Below are 12831 nucleotides of genomic sequence, written 5' to 3'. Positions count from 1 at the left end.
GCAAGCAATGTAGCTAATGAGTTAGTTACGGGATGATGCATTACGTAACAAGTAAAGAGACTTGGCGGTAATGAGATTGAACTAGGTATTGAGATACCGATGATCGAATCTCGGGCAAGTAATATACCGATGACAAAGGGAACAACGTATGTTGTTATGCGGTTTGACCGATAAAGATCTTCGTAGAATATGTAGGAGCCAATATGATCATCCAGGTTCCGCTATTGGTTATTGATCGGAGACATGTCTCAGTCATGTCTACATAGTTATCGAACCCGTAGGGTCCGCATGCTTAAAGTTAGATGACGGTAACATTATGAGTTTATGTGATTTGATGTACCGAAGATAGTTCGGAGTCCCGGATGTGATCACGGACATGACGAGGAGTCTCGAAATGGTCGAGACATAAATATTGATATATTGGACGACTATATTCGGACACCGGAATGGTTTCGGGGGTTATCGGATATATATTGGAGTACCGGGGGGTTACCGGAACCCCCCGGAGGTTAATGGGCCTCATGGGCCCAAGTGGTGGAAGAGGAGAGGCGGCCAAGGGGCAGCCGCACGCCCCTCCCCCCCGAGTCCGAATTGGACAAGGAAGGGGGGCGACACTCCCCTTTCCTTTCCCCCTCTCTCTCCTTCCCTCTTCTCTCCTACTCCAACAAGGAAGGGGGGGAGTCCTACTCCCGGTGGGAGTAGGACTCCTCATGGGGCGCGCCAAGGGTGGATGGCCCCCTCCCCTCCTCCACTCCTTTATATACGGGGAGGGAGGCACCCCTAGATACACAACAATTGATCATTGATCTCTTAGCCATGTGTGGTGCCCCCCTCCACCATATTCCACCTCGATAATATCGTAGCAGCGCTTAGGCGAAGCCCTACGTCGGTAGAACATCATCATCGTCACCACGCCATCATGCTGACGGAACTCTCCCTCAAAGCTCGGCTAGATCGGAGTTCAAGGGACGTCATCGAGCTGAACGTGTGCTGAACTCGGAGGTGTCGTACGTTTGGTACATGGATCGGTCGGATCGTGAAGACGTACGACTACATCAACCGCATTGTGCTAACGCTTCCGCTTACGGTCTACGAGGGTACGTGGACAACACTCTTCCCTCTCATTGCTATGCATCACCATGATCTTGCGTGTGCGTAGGATTTTTTTTTTGAAATTACTACGTTACCCAACACATAGTGCACTACAAAAAAAGAAGGCACAATTTATTCAACCCAGTCAAAACTCAACCTAGCACCTGCTGTAATGAAGTCAATTTCTTCTCTGGCATGCAAAAGATGGAACGTTCAACATCGATAGATAGCACAAACATACCATATGCACTAGAAAAGAAAAAAGGAAGAGAAAATTATCATACCATCCACTTACCAGGGTTTTTCTCAAACCATGTAGGAGAACTGCGTGTGATTAATTATATATAAGAAAGGAAGAGAACAAAATATTGAAAGCCAACACACAACAAACCACACCACATGACACACGACAACACAACACCATGACCCAGCGATGTAGATGCTCAAGACATTTAGCACCGACCTTAAACCAATTATGAGCATCACACTTAATTTTACCCACCAAGCGATCCATTGAGGAGAATTCACCCTCAAAGACTATGTCGTTGCGTTCTTTCCAAATAGTCCAAGCGACCAAAACAACCATGGTAGTTAGCTTCTTCTGCACTCTGTGGGAGGCCCCACTCCTAGTGTTAGCCCACTAGTCAACAAAGGATCATGCAAAAATGGGCGCCACCATTGAGAGACCAATCCAATTCAGCACCTAGTTCCATGATATGGACACGACAAAATAACCCACCATAATCTATTATGCAAGAGGTTTTGCCTGATGAGGCGATCCGCGGTCCAGATCCTTTTCTTCATTTCAAGCCAAATGAAAAACTCGCATTGAAAGAGGTCCCAGGTTTTCCATGTGACATCATCTGAAGTGAAAACTGGTTCCTTCAAACTGAGATCTATACATTGTTAGAAGATAAGTATCTTGATGATTCCAAAATCCACACCCAATGATCACCCTGGTCATGAATGAGCTGAACTAGATGAATCACATTCCACAAATTAAATAAATTGAATAAACTTGTCAATGTTGAGATGTGCTTTATAGTCCTTATCAGTGGCCATCAAAAAGGGGGGCGAACACCGTGCACTTGGAATTGGTATGATCAAGAAAAAACAACAATGCATGGATAATGTCAACCAAAGGAGAATCCTAAATCCAAGCATCATATCAAAAGGGTGATTTTCTCAGCCAAAGAAGAAACCTCAAGCCAAGCACCATACCAAAAGGGTGATTTTTTCATTGCCTAGAGCCGCCATAGCTGGCTTGTTGGAACATGTCATATCGTACTTGCTTAATAGGATCACCGAGGTGCCTCCAAGGTTTTTCAAAATCAATCCTAGCAATCCATGTCCGACAGGGCTTCATCGCTGAGTACATGCCCGCAAGGTTTGCAACCCCAAGCCACCCCCAAAACTCTTTAAAGTTGCACACAACATACCATTTAAGAAGACAGTGACCCTCAACGCTTCTTTAGATCCTCCATAAGAAAACCCGACATATTTTGCCGATCTTTTTAAACATCCAACGTAGGGGATTAAGAGACAACATATGTAATATTGCACTCCACGGCGGGACAAACTGCACAAGAACACGACTACCACTTTGATTTAACATGGAAATCTGCCATGATGCAAGCCTCGACCTGATGATGTCCAAAATCTTCGCAAATCTTCTTTGATCGCCCTCTGCAGTTAAATGGCTAACCCAAATAGATGAAAAGCAAATGCGCAAGATGACAATTGAGAAGGTTGCAACAGATCATGGAAAAAAACATCACAGTGAATCAGAGAAACTTAAATCTTAAGCAAGTTTCAACTCAGCCCTGAGGCTCCCTTGAAATTTTCCTAAAGAGAAAGGATAACCTGCACGTCTGCTCGGGAGGCCCAAAGGAAAAGGATTATGTCATTCACGTACAATGATAATCTTCACAAGATCCAGGAAAAATGGAGCGAACAACCTATGATCCTCTGCCTTTGTGATCATAAAGTTAAGGGCATCCATAACAATGTTAAACAACATCAACAATAAGGTGTCACCTTGGCAGAAACCACACATGTGAGAAATCGGGGGACTCAATGCCCAACTGAAGAGCATACTTGATGGAGCCATACACAAAATCATTGCAATCCATGCCCTCCATCGTGGACCGAAATCTTTTGCTTGGAGGATATTGAGAAGAAATGGCCAAGCCACGGTGTCAAAAGCTCTGACAGTTGATACGTCTCCAACATATCTATAATTTTTGATTGTTCCATGCTATTATACTATCTGTTTTGGATGTTTTATATGCTATTTTATATTATTTTTGGGATTAACCTATTAACCTAGAGCCCAGTGTCAGTTTTTGTTTTTCCTTGTTTTTGAGTTTTACAGAAAAGGAATACCAAACGGAGTCCAAATGAGCTGAAACTTTACGGTGATTTTTTATGGACCAGAAGAAGCCCACGAAGTATTGGAGATGGACCAGAGGAGCCACGAGGCATCCACAAGGGTGGGGAGCTTGCCCCCATATCTTGCCGCTGCCTCGTGGACCCCCCCGACTTGAACCGACACCAAAAATTCTATAAATCTAGAAACCTCCAGAAAGAAACCTAGATCGGGAGCTCCGCCGCCGCAAGCCTCTGTAGCCACGAAAAATCAATCGGAAGCCCGTCCTGGCACCCTGCCAGAGGGGGAAACCATCACCGGTGGCCATCTTCATCATCCTGGCGCTCTTCATGACGAGGAGGGAGTAGTTCACCCTCGGGGCTGAGGGTATGTACCAGTAGCTATGTGTTTGATCTCTCTCTCTCTCTCTCTCTCTCTCTCTCTCGTGTTCTTGATATGGCACGATCTTGATGTACCACGATCCTTGTTATTATAGTTGGATCATATGGTGTTTCTCCCCCTCTATATTCTTGTGATGAATTGAGTTTTACGTTTGAGGTTTCACTATTATCGGATTGAATACTATTATGGATTTGAGAACACTTGATGTATGTCTTGCGTGGAATACCCGTGGTGACAATGGGGAGTTCTATTGATTCACTTGATGTATGGTTTGGCACTCAACTCGCGGATTCCTGAGGTGACATTGGGGTAATCTATGCATAGGGGTTGATGCATGTTTTCGTCCTTGTTTCTCGGGTAGGAATCTTGGGGCACTCTTTGAGGTTCTTTGTGTTGGATTGAATATTATGAATCTGAAGTTGTTTGATGCATATCGTATAATTGACCCACGGATACTTGTGGTGACATTGGAGTATCTAGGTGACATTAGGATTGATTGATGTGTATCATATGGTGTTATTTTACTACGAACTCTAGTGCTATTTGTGACACTTATAGGAATAGCTCAATGGATTGATCAGAAAGAATAACTTTGAGGTGGTTTCGTACCCTACAAGCAATTTCATCTTATGTTCTCCGCGGTAGGAACTTTGGAGTGACTTTTGTCGCATGTTGAGGGATTGCCATATGATTTAATTATGTTATCATTGTTGAGAGAACTTGCACTAGTAAAGTATGAACCCTAGACCTTGTTTCCAAGCATCGCAATACCGTTTTCGCTCACTTTTGTTACTTGCTACCATGCTGTTTTTATATTTTCATATTACAAAAACCTATATCTACCATTCGTATTACACTTGTATCACCATCTCTTCGCTGAAGTAGTGCACCTATACAATTTACCATTGTATTGGGTGTGTTGGGGACACAAGAGACTCTTTGTTATTTGGTTGCAGGGTTGTTTGAGAGAGACCATCTTCATCCTATGCCTCTCATGGATTGATAAACCTTAGGTCATCCACTTGAGGGAAATTTGCTACTGTCCTACAAAATTCTGCGCTTGGAGGCCCATGATAAGTCCATTTTGCATCATGTTTACCTACTATTATTTATGATGTTTTTATGCATAATAATGCTTTTTGGAGTAATTATAATGCATTTTCTCTCATAATATGCAAGGTCCACACAAAGAGGGAGAATCCGGCAGCTGGAAATCTGGACCTGAAAAAGCTATGTCAGGCCACCTATGCTGCACGACTCCAAATGATCTAAAACTTCACGAGGAATTTTTATGGAATAAATAAGAAATACTGGAGCAAATAACTACCGGAGGGGGGCCACCTGGCGAGCACAAGACACCAGGGTGCGCCAGGCCCCCAAGCGCGCCCTGGTGGGTTGTGCTCAGCCCAGCCCACCTCCGGCGCTCCTCTTCTGGTATATAAGTCATTTTGATGTAGAAAAAACTAGGAGATGACTTTCGAGATGAAGCACCGCCGTCTTGAGGTGGAACTTGGGCAGGAGCACTTTTGCCCTCCGGCAGAGTGATTCCGCTGGGGGAACTTCCCTCCCGAAGGGGGAAATCATTGTCATCATCATCACCAACAACTCTCCCATCTTGGGGAGGGCAATATCCATCAACATCTTCAACAAGACCATCTACTCCCAAACCCCAGTTCATCTCTTGTGTTCAATCTTTGTACCAGAACTATAGATTGGTACTTGTGGGTGACTAGTAGTGTTGATTACATCTTGTAGTTGATTACTATATGGTTTATTTGGTGGAAGATTACATGTTCAGATCCAATATGCTATTTAATACCCCTCTGACCTTGAGCATTATTAACATTTGTGAGTAGTTACTTTTGTTCTTGGAGTCACGGGAGTAATCTTGCAAGTAATCATGCGAATTTTATATGTGTACGATATTTTGATGGCATGTATGTTGTGATTCCCTTAATGGTGTCATGTGAACGTCGACTACATGACACTTTACCATATTTGGGCCTAAGGGAATGCATTGTGGAGTAGTTATTAGATGATGGGTTGCGAGAGTGACAGAAGCTTAAACCCTAGTTTATGCGCTATTCCGTAAGGGATTGATTTGGATCCAAAAGTTTAATGCTATGGTTTGAATTTATTCTTAATACTTTCCTTGTAGGTGTGGATGCTTGCGAGGGGGTTAATCATAAGTAGGAGGTTTGTTCAAGTAAGAACAGCACCTAAGCACTGGTCCACCCACATATCAAATTATCAAAGTAACGAACACAAATCAAACCAATATAATGAAAGTGACTCGATGAAATTCCCGTGTGTCCTCAAGAACACTTTGCCTATCATAATAGACCATTTTGGCCTGTCCTTTGCCTCAAAAGGATTGGGCTCTCTTGCTATACTTTGGTTACCGTTACCATTACTTGCTCGTTGCAAATTATCTTGCTATCAAACTACCCGTTACTTATAATTTTAGTGCTTGTAGAGAATACCTTGCTGAAAACCACTTGTCATTTCCTTCTGCTCCTCGTTGGGTTTGACACTCTTACTTATCGAAAGGACTACGATTGATACCCTATACTTGTGGGTCATCAAGGCTCTTTTCTGGCGCCATTGCCTGGGAGTGAAGCGCTCTTGGTAAGTGGAAATTGGTAAGGAAAAATTATTACTACGTGCTGAAATTTACTGTCACTTGTTACTATGGAAAACAATCCTTCGAGGGGTTTGTTCGGGGTATCTTCACCTCAACCGGAACCACAATTAGTCACCCTTTAACCTACTGCACCTACTGAAAATACTAAATATGAAATTCCTTCGGGTATGATAGAACAACTGCTAGCTAATCCTTATGCAGGAGATGGAACCGAACATCCCAATACGCACTTGATATATGTAGAAGACATTTGTGGATTGTTTAAGCTTGCAGGTTTACCCAGAGATGAAGCTAAGAAGAAGGTTTCCCTTTACCTTTTAAGGTAAAAGCATTGGCATGGTATAGGCTATGCGATGATATTGGATCTTGGAATTGGAATCGGTTGAAATTGGAATTCCATCAAAAAAATTATCCTATGCATCTACTTCATCATGATCGGAATTATATATATAATTTTTGGCCTCGTGAAGGAGAAAGTATCGCTCTAGCTTGGGGGAGGCTTAGGTCAATGTTATATTCATGCCCCAATCATTAGCTCTAGAAAGAAATTATCATTCAGAATTTTTATGCTCAACTTTCTCATGATGATCGATCAGTGCTCGATACTTCTTGTACCGGTTCCTTTATGAAGAAGACTATTGAATTCTGGTGGGATTTTCTAGGAAGAATTAAACGTAACTCTGAAGATTGGGAACTCGAGGAAGGTAAAGATTCAGGTATTAAGCTTAAGTATGATTGTGTTAAATCTTTTATGAATACCGATGCTTTCCAAAAGTTTAGCACTAAATATGGACTTGACTCTGAGATAGTAGCCTCATTTTGTGAATCTTTTTCTACTCATGTTGATCTCCCTAAGGAGAAGTGGTTTAAATATCACCCACCTATTAAAGAAGAAATTAAAGAACCAGCAATAGCTAAAGATGAAACTATTATTTATAATGTTGATCCAGTTGTTCCTACTTCTTATATTGAAAAACCACCTTTCCCTATTAGGATGAAGGAACATACTGAAGTTTCAACTGTGGTCAATAAAAGTAATATTCGAGCAACTAAACCAGCTAAACAAATCAAGGTAGAACCTAGTGTTGCTATGGTTAAAGATCTCTTGGTTGAAAATTTAGACGGGCATGTTATTTACTTATGTGATGAAGCTGCTAGAATTGCCAAACCCGATGAAAAAGATAAACATGACCTGTTGTTGGCATGTCTGTTGTCTCTGTTAAGATAGGAGATCACTATTATCATGGTTTATGTGACAAGAGAAAAGAGAGAAAAGAGAGAAGGGACAATGTTACTTTCCTTTTTCTACACTTGTGCTTCAGAGTAGCACCATGTTCTTCATGATAGAGAGTCTCCTATTTTGTCACTTTCATATACTAGTGGGAATTTTTCCTTATAGAACTTGGCTTGTATATTCCAATGATGGGCTTCCTCAAATTGCCCTAGGTCTTCGTGAGCAAGCGAGTTGGGTGCACACCCACTTAGTTTCTTTTTGAGCTTTCATAAACTTATAGGTCTAGTGCATCCTTTGCATGGCAATCCCTACTCACTCACATTGATATCTATTGACGGGCATCTATATTTACCATTAATACGCCTAGTTGATGTGAGACTTTGTCCTTCTTTTTGTCTTCTCCACAACCACCATATTCTATTCCACCTATAGTGCTATATCCATGGCTCACACTCATGTATTGCGTGAAAGTTGAAAAAGTTTGAGAATACTAAAGTGTGAACAATTGCTTGGCTTGTCATCGGGGTTGTACATGATGAAATACTTTGTGTGATGAAGATGGAGCACAACCAGACTATATGATTTTGTAGGGATAACTTTCTTTTGCCATGTTATTTTGAGAAGACACAATTGCTTTATTAGTATGCTTGAAGTATTATTGTTTTTATTTCAATATTAAACTTTTGTTTTGAATCTTATGGATCTGAATATTCATGCCACAATAAAGAAGATTACATGGATAAATATGTTAGGTAGCATTCCACATAAAAAATTCTGTTTTTATCATTTACCAACTCGAGGATGAGCAGGAATTAAGCTTGGGGATGCTTGATACGTCTCCAATGTATCTATAACTTTTTATTGTTCCATGCTATTATATTATCTATTTGGATGTTTTATATGCATTAGTATGCTATTTTATATTATTTATGGAACTAACTTATTAACCTAGAGCCCAATGCTAGTTTCTGTTTTTTCCTTGTTTTTGAGTTTTACAGAAAAGGAATGTCAAAAGGAATAAAACTTTACGGTGATTTTTCTTGGACTAGAAGACACCTAGGAGACTTGGAGAGGAGGCCAGAAGACCTACGGGGAGCCCCCCCCATAGACCTCCTAACCCTAATGTTCGCTCCATAAATACCCAAATATCCCCCAACACGAGAAGCGTCCACCAAAATACTTTTCCGCCACCGCAAGCCTCTGTTCCCATGAGATCCCATCTTCGGGCCTTTTCTGGCACCCTGCCGGAGGGGGATTCGATCATGGAGGGCATCTACATTAACTCTATTTCCCTTCCGATGAAGCGTGAGTAGTTTACCACAGACCTACGAGTCCATAGCTAGTAGCTAGATGGCTTCTTCTCTCTCTATGATCTTTAATACCATGTTCTCCTTGATGTTCTTGAAGTTCTATCTGATGTAATATTCTTTTGCGGTGTGTTTGTCGAGATCCGATGAATTGTGGATTTATGATCAGATTATCCATGAATATTATTTGAGTCTTTTATGAATTATTATATGCATGATCAAATATCTTTGTATTTCTCTTCAAATTATCGGTTTGGTTTGGCCAACTAGATTGGTTCTTCTTGCAATGGGAGAGGTGCTTAATTTTGGGTTCAATCTTGTGGTGTCCTCACCCAGTGACATAGTAGGGGTAGTGAGGCATGCATTGTATTGTTGCCATCACGGGTAAAAAGATGGGATTTTCATCATATTTCTTGAGTTTACCCCTCTACATCATGTCATCTTACTTAAGGCGTTACCCCGTTCTTATGAAATAAATACTCTAGATGCATGCTGGATAGCGGTCGATGTGTGGAGTAATAGTACTAATGCAGGCAGGAGTCGATCTACTTGACACGAATGTGATGCCTATATTCATGATCATTGCGTTGGATATCGTCATAACTTTGCACTTTTCTATCAGTTGCTCGACAGTAATTTATTCACCCACCGTATTAATTTCTTTCAAGAGAGAAGCCTCTAGTGAAACCTATGGCCCCCGGGTCTATTTTCCATCATATATTTTCAGATCTATAAACCAAAAAAATCCAAAAATACTTTGCTGCAGTTTATTTGTTTTTACTTTGTTTTACGTTTTAGTAATCTTTTATATCCATCTCTATCATACCTCATCCTTGCAAGTGATCGTGAAGGGATTGACAACCTGATACGTCCATTTTGCATCATGTTTTCCTACTATTATTTATGATATTTTTATGCATAATAATGCTTTCTGGAGTAGTTCTAATGCCTTTTCTCTCATAATATGCAAGGTTCACACAAAGAGGGAGAATACCGGCAGCTGGAATTCTGGACCTGAGAAAGCTACGCCAGGCCACCTATTCTGCACAACACCAAATGAGCTGAAACTTCACGGAGAATTTTTATGGAATATTTAAGAATTATTGGAGCAAATAACTACGAGAGGGGCTCCACTAGGTGGCCACAACCCACCTGGGCGCCCCAGGGCCCCCAGGCGCGCCCTGATGGGTTGTGCCCTCCTCGGCCCACCTCAGGTGCCCCTCTTCTGGTATATAAGTCATTTTGACGTAGAAAATATAAGGAGAGGACTTTTGGGACGAAGCGCCGCCGTCTTGAGGTGGAACTTGGGTAGGAGCACTTTTGCCCTCCGGCGGAGCGATTCCACTGGGGGAACTTCCCTCTTCGAGGGGGAAATCATCTTCATCATCATCACCAACAAATCTCCCATCTTGGGAAGGGCAATCTCCATCAACATCTTCAACAACACCATCTCCTCTCAAACCCTAGTTCATCTCTTGTGTTCAATCTTTGTACCGGAACTTTAGATTGGTGCTTGTAGGTGACTAGTAGTGCTGATTACATCTTGTAGTTGATTACTATATGGTTTATTTGGTGGAAGATTATATGTTCAGATCCATTATGCTATTTAATAACCCTCTGATCTTGAGCATGACTATCATTTGGGAGTAGTTACTTTTGTTCTTGAGGTTATAAGAGAAATCTTGTTGCAAGTAATCATGTGAATTTGATATGCGTTCGATATTTTGATGGTATGTATGTTGTGATTCCCTTAATGATTCATGTGAATGTCGACTACATGGCACTTCACCTTATTAGGGCCTAAGGGAATGCATTTTGGAGTAGTTATTAGATGATGGGTTGCGAGACTGACAGAAGCTTAAACCCTAGTTTATGCGCTACTTCGTAAGGGACTGATTTGGATCCAAAAGTTTAATGCTATGGTTAGATTTTATCTTAATACTTTTCTCTTAGTTGCGGATGCTTGCGAGGGGGTTAATCATAAGTAGGAGGTTTGTTCAATTAAGAACAACACCTAAGCACCGGTCCACCCACATATCAAATTATCAAAGTAGCGAACACAAATCAAACCAACATGATGAAAGTGACTAGATGAAATTCCCGTGTATCCTCAAGAACGATTTGCTTATCATAAAAGACCGTTTGGCCTGTCCTTTGCCACAAAAGTATTTGGGCTACCTTGCTACATATTATTTTTCATTACCGTTACTTGCTCGTTACAAATTATCTTGCTATCAAACTAGTCGTTAATTATAATTTCAGTGCTTGCAGAGAATACCTTGCTGAAAACCACTTGTCATTTCCTTCTGCTCCTCGTTGGGTTTGACACTCTTACTTATCGAAAGGACTACGATTGATACCCTATACTTGTGGGTCATCAAGGCTCTTTTCTGGCGCCATTGCCTGGGAGTGAAGCGCTCTTGGTAAGTGGAAATTGGTAAGGAAAAATTATTACTACGTGCTGAAATTTACTGTCACTTGTTACTATGGAAAACAATCCTTCGAGGGGTTTGTTCGGGGTATCTTCACCTCAACCGGAACCACAATTAGTCACCCCTTAACCTACTGCACCTACTGAAAATACTAAATATGAAATTCCTTCGGGTATGATAGAACAACTGCTAGCTAATCCTTATGCAGGAGATGGAACCGAACATCCCGATACGCACTTGATATATGTAGAAGACATTTGTGGATTGTTTAAGCTTGCAGGTTTACCCAGAGATGAAGCTAAGAAGAAGGTTTTCCCTTTACCTTTTAAGGTAAAAGCATTGGCATGGTATAGGCTATGCGATGATATTGGATCTTGGAATTGGAATCGGTTGAAATTGGAATTCCATCAAAAAAATTATCCTATGCATCTACTTCATCATGATCGGAATTATATATATAATTTTTGGCCTCGTGAAGGAGAAAGTATCGGGTTGGGTGCAAGTGTTTGATTTTCTGTGTAGGTGCATAGATTGGAACTTGTGTACCTCCTACTAGATTGATACCTTCTACTTTGCTGCATCATCCTTTCATCTTCAAGGGAAAAACCTGTTGGAAATATGCCCTTGAGGCAATAATAAAAGGATTATTATTATATTTCCTTGTTCATGATAATTGTCTTTTATTCATGCTATAATTGTATTATCCGGAAATTGTAATACACGTGTGAATACATAGACCACAATATGTCCCTAGTGAGACTCTAGTTGACTAGCTCGTTGATCAACAGATAGTCATGGTTTCCTGACTATGGACATTGGATGTCATTGATAACGGGATCACATCATTAGGAGAATGATGTGATGGACAAGACCCAATCCTAAGCATAGCACAAAGATCGTGTAGTTCGTTTGCTAAAGCTTTTCCAATGTCAAGTATCTTTTCCTTAGACCATGAGATCGTGTAACTCCCGGATACCGTAGGAGTGCTTTGGGTGTACCAAACGTCACAACGTAACTGGGTGGCTATAAAGGTGCACTACAGGTATCTCCGAAAGTGTCTGTTGGGTTGACATGGATCGAGACTGGGATTTGTCACTCCGTATGACGGAGAGGTATCTCTGGGCCCACTCGGTAATGCATCATCATAATGAGCTCAAAGTGACCAAGTGTATGGTCACGGGATCATGAATTACGGTACGAGTAAAGTGACTTGCCGGTAACGAGATTGAATGAGGTATTGGGATACCGACGATCGAATCTCGGGCAAGTAACATACCGATTGACAAAGGGAATTGTATACGGGGTTGCTTAAATCCTCGACATCGTGGTTCATCCGATGAGATCATCGAGGA

The sequence above is a fragment of the Triticum aestivum genome, chromosome 7B (assembly GCF_018294505.1).
Source record: "Triticum aestivum cultivar Chinese Spring chromosome 7B, IWGSC CS RefSeq v2.1, whole genome shotgun sequence".
In the NCBI taxonomy this organism is placed as follows: domain Eukaryota; kingdom Viridiplantae; phylum Streptophyta; class Magnoliopsida; order Poales; family Poaceae; genus Triticum; species Triticum aestivum.
The sequence above is the reverse complement of the archived record's forward strand: the minus strand, read 5'-3'. Positions refer to the sequence as shown.